This window comes from Balaenoptera physalus, assembly GCF_965194825.1.
Source record: "Balaenoptera physalus genome assembly, chromosome: 1".
NCBI lineage: Eukaryota > Metazoa > Chordata > Mammalia > Artiodactyla > Balaenopteridae > Balaenoptera > Balaenoptera physalus.
This window is the reverse complement of record NC_138882.1, coordinates 33,753,150-33,758,230: the sequence shown is the minus strand read 5'-3', so window position 1 is coordinate 33,758,230 and position 5,081 is coordinate 33,753,150.

Below are 5,081 nucleotides of genomic sequence, written 5' to 3'. Positions count from 1 at the left end.
GGAGTGAGCAGTCTCATGCTGAAAAGCTGATTTTGACAGATTGATGCCAAAGATGGAGGACAGAAGGCCCTCTCCGGGCCTTCTGAGTGCAGGTGGGGCTTGCTTGTATGTGTATATAAAGTGGAGAGAGAGTTTGGTCTGTGTGTGTCCCTGAACCCACCCTGGGCTATGGGCATGGTGCCCTGCACCCTCCCTGCTGTATTCCGGATGCTGCTGCATTCAGGGCTGGAAGTCAGCTCTGGGTGACCTGGGGTGGGAGCAGAGGAGGCCTGGGGCTCTGTGCTTGGGGTCCCAGCCGTGGCCCAAGCTGGTGCCTGAGGGGTGGGGCCAGCCAGGAGTCCTGGGGAAGGGTCTGGGGTTCTGGCTGCTGTAGCTGACCCTTGTGCTCTCCCAACCAAGTGGCTCTCTGACTTATTAGGGGGGCAAGGAGGAAAGTTCAAGAGAGGGTTGACATGGGGGATGGTCAAGGCCAGGGCAGCAGAACTAGGATACAAACCTCCCTATAATTCTGGCCCAGCAGTAACTGCACAGACCTGACTCCCCTTCCCGCTGCCCAGATGGCCTCTTACCTTGGGTCTGTCCATACCTCCTTTCACACACATCTCCCGGAGTTCTCAGCATCCTGCTCTGTTTTCCATTTCAGTGTCCAGGTTTGTTCTCCCCAAGACCACCCTGAGAATGTCAGGCCCCAAACCTCCTGGCCTTACCTGACCAGTGGCCTTATGTCTGGCCATAAGAACTTTCCAGTTTGCTGGCACACTTGAGGAAGCTTATGCTGAGAGGTTGGGTGATGTCCCCCAAGATCATGGAAGTAAAGAGTGGATCAGGGCCTGATTTTCAGCATGGATTCTGCCAGCCTAGACCTCCTCACCTCTCAAAGGCAGCCGGTCACTAAACTGGAGGACAGTGAGGGCAGGGGCCAGGAGACACATTGGTGGGCACCTGAGTCCGGCCTTTTAGTTGAATTTGGGAGGAGGCTACCCAAGACCTAAGGTTTGCTAAGCTCCCTACTATGTGCCAGGCACTATGCCTCTCATTTAATCCTCACAACAACCCCGTTTCTCCCCACTTTGCAGGTGAGGACAGTAAGAGTCTCAGGGGTTAGAGGACTTGCCTGCGGTCACGTAGCAAATTAGAATCCCAGGTCTGTCTGCCACTCTAGCCCGTGGTCTTCAAAGAGGGGGAGGAGTGTGGAGGGGAGGTGTAGACCAGGCAGAGCCCCAGGAGCCAGAGAAACACACAGCAGGGAAGGCCCCAGAGCAGACACTGGTTTGCTGGAGTGCCTCTTGACACCAGAGACCACCGTTGTATCACAGACAGCAGCACCCACCAGTTTACAGAGGCTTCTGCCCCTTTAAGAGTCTGGGGGCGCAGGGCAGCTGATCTTGCTCAGCTTCTGTCAGGGAGGTTCACTTGGGTGGGGGGTACTTTGGAGGTCTCTGTGGAGACATTAAGGCACGCTGAGCTTCTGCTCTAGAAAGCTTGGGGGTGTTCAGCTGGACAGGCTCCTACCAGCCCTTGTATGTAGTTAGTGCTCAAGGAAAAATGATGTTTCTGGAGAAGGAAGCTGGAGGGGTGGAGTAATTGGTTATGAGCTGCTGGGGCAGAAGGGCTTCGAGGGTCGCCGTTGGGCTCTCCGGTGGCCAGACTGCCGCCACACAGGGCACGTGTCCTGGAGCCCTCTGTTTCCTGGGCACCCCCAGCTTCATTCCCACATGCCTTATGGCTGGCTCTCACAAACAGCAGCCTGCCCCATATGCTGGAGTCCCTGGCCAAACCCCCCAGCCAGTCATTTCCCCCTCTGGCCTCACTTTTGCCATGGGCTCCTGGGATGGGTCAGGAGTGCTTGGGGCCCCCGACTGGTCTCTCCCTTTACCATGCCCACTCGGCGGGGTCGTTTGTGCTTTGCCGCAGCTCTGCAGCTGCCGGACAAAAGGTCCTATTTGAGGGTGACAGCAGCTCTCATGCTGGACTCTGCCCCAGTCCTCTCCCACCCTGGTGGGACCTGGGGCTGGCTCTCCCCTGCCCCACCCCTCCTGTGGGCTCTCAGTCACCCTTTCCCTCTGGTCTGGGCCCAGTGGTCAGGGCTGATGCCCCACAAGCCACTGCTCTCTTTGCCCTGCTAGGCTACGTGGGCCAGCCAGGTGTGAGACACTTGCCAGACCTCCTTTCCTTCCTCCTCAAAGCAGCTCAGCTCCTTTTGGGCCGCCTTTCCACCTTCATCTTTGCTCAGACCCCTGCTTCCAGTCTTGACACTCCACAGCACCCCTTGAATCATCAAATCATCAGCCCCATGAATTGATCACAGCCTGGCCCTGTGCTGGGTGCCAGGACACCAAGGTGCAAGACTCTCGAACCTTGCTTTCCGGCAGTGGGAGCTCAGACCTCCTGGCGTTGATGGCCTTTCTCTCAGCAGATTTTTATCAAGCACCCACTGTGTGCCAGGCACTGCGCTGGGCACTGAGGATGGGCAAGATCACCATGTCCCTGCTCTCACAGAGCTTACATTCTAGTGAAGGAGAAAGCATCACCCAAATAAATGTGACACATCAGGGGTCAAATGTGATGAAGCAGAATCAAGCAGAGTCAGGGGAGATGTGAGGGCACAGGGTGGGGGGCTGGCACACAGTATGGTCAGGGGCCTCACTGATAAGATTGGGGAGCAGTGACTTGTAAGGGGGGAGCCATGTGGACCCCCAAGGACAGAGTATTCCATCAGAGGTCCTGAAAGGAGGGTGTTTGAGGATGAACAAGGAGGCAGCCAGGTTGGAGCACAGCATCTGGGCGGGGTGACAGGAGGGCTGGCCCACGTGGAGCAGTGGTCCTGCGCGTTAGATCCACCGGGGAGCATTTAAGAAGTACGGATGCCCGGCTGCAGCTCCAGTGATTCACACGGATTTTCCAGTGGGGGGGCTAGGCATCAGTAGTTTTTTAAAAGCTCCGCAGGTGACCCCAACGCATAGCCAGGGTTGAGAAGCACTCACGTGGGGTGCTGTGGGGCATGGAAGGGACACTGGATCGCGTTCTGAATTGCGAAGCCACTGACCTCTGTTTTTAAAGGCTCAGAGAGACGAATAGGAGAAGTCAGCCCCTGAGAGGAGGGTGCTATGGGCAGAGGAGGGAAGGACCCCCCACCACATACAGGCACTAGGAGGAGGCTTCAGTCGAGGGGCGCAGGTGGGGGGGAGGAGCCTCTTCTCGGGGGCGGTGCCCTGAGATGGGGGCTGTCGTCGCACTTACCGGGAGGCGCCTGAAGCTCTGGGCAAGGTAGCTTGCTGGGCCACACAGAGCAAGGGAGAGTGTCAGAATTCAAACCCAAGTCTGCCTACCTGAGCAGTGCAGGGCTTGCACGATACGTCTGCCTCCCAGGTGGGTGTGGGCGGGCACTGGAGGCGCCACCTCACTGTCTGCTGGGTTCCCGGGAACTGGGAACAGCACCCTCACCCTCCGGTCACCTACAGGCATGGCTGAGAGGCGACCAGTAGGCCCCAGTGAGTTAGCTGAAAGTCACTGTGCCCCACCCCACCACATGTGCCCTGCCATCGCCCAGCCCCTCCTCGGGACCCTCTGGACCTCCCCACCAATTCAAAAGGTAGCACTGAGCACCGGGGGCCCCAGTTCCTGCGCCAGAGCTGTGACCGGCGTCCTTTCTGATGGTCGGTGCCCAGCTCCGGAGAGTCAGCGCCGACTCTCCTCAACAGGATGGACAGGGTGGGTGGGCGGCTCCAGTGGGATCGCAGATGCCGCTTAGCCACTTCCTTCTCTCTCCTGTCCCCCTTTTCCCTCTGCTACCCCCTCTTTCTGCCCCTCACCGGCCCCTTCCTCTTGCTGGGGTTGCCCTGGGTAACACAAATGCAGAGATCGATCATCTGACCGGGCCTCTTCCCGAGGGAAGCCTCTCCTAGCTGTCCACCCCAGCCCCAAATCCCTGAGAAGCTCTCCTGATGCCAAGCGGCATCTCTGTCTCCTGCACGCTTGTCCGTCTCATCCTGGTGATGTCAACATGGCGGTGCTGTGGCAGCAGCTGTGTGAGCAAGGGGATCCAGCCAGAGTGGTGGATACAGGGCTCGGCCCTCCGGGATGCAGTCAGCGCTCCTCCCTGCTCAAAGCTTCTAGCCCAGCTCCTCATCTTCCTGTCTCCTTCTGAGCTCCTCCCCGCCACGTTCACTCATTATTCATCTGAGACTTCCTGACTACATGCCAGGCTCTGTTTCCAGTATCTGGGATACAAACTTGACCCTTAGACCCCACTTGCAGGAGCTCAGAGCCTCAGCGTCAGATAGGATGCGATCTTTGCTTCCCTCTCATGAGGTCTCAGTTTCTTGGGGGAAGGGGAGTTGTCCATTAGTCATTTTTTTTCAAATTTACCAAGGTTTTTTTCTTTTTCTTTCTTTTTTTTTTTTTTCAGACACAACAAAGACTTTTTATACCATCCATGTTTTCCCTGGAGGAGAGATAAGCTGGGTCCCGGGTCCCTGGGGAGGCGTCTTGCACATCCAAGGCTCCAAAATCCATGAATCTGGATTCAAATCCTAGCTCTGCTGTTTGCAAGCTGTGTCACCTTGGGCATGTTTCTTAACCTTTCTGTGCCTCAGTTTCCTTCTCTGTAAAATGGAGATGGTGACAACACCTTTTTGATGGGGTTGTAAGGATTCATGAGAGAATTCCCGTGAGGGGCCTGACACGAGTGCTCAGTGAGCGGTAGCATAAATATCACTCTGCACATGCCCAGCCCCTTCTCCACCAGCAGAAATTCCATCTCCCTCCTTCCCCCAGGGATCCTAGTCCTGGCATTTAAATTAGATCATACTTTTTCTTGTCTTGCATTCTTCACCCTTGATAAGATCTGAATTAGCAAGAATGTATTAAGCACATTCTACCTAAAAGATTTTGCAAGACTTTAAGTTTACCTCATCCCAGAGCTTTGTTTCCACAGAGTTTAAAATGTAGCTGGGGAAGTAAACATGGAAAGAGAGTTTAGGATAAAAAGCACTGGGTCACAGGTATCACTCAGTGGATTAGCTGCCTTCTGAAGCAGTGAGCTCTCTGTCCCTAGAAGCATCCAAGCAGAGGCTGGGAGA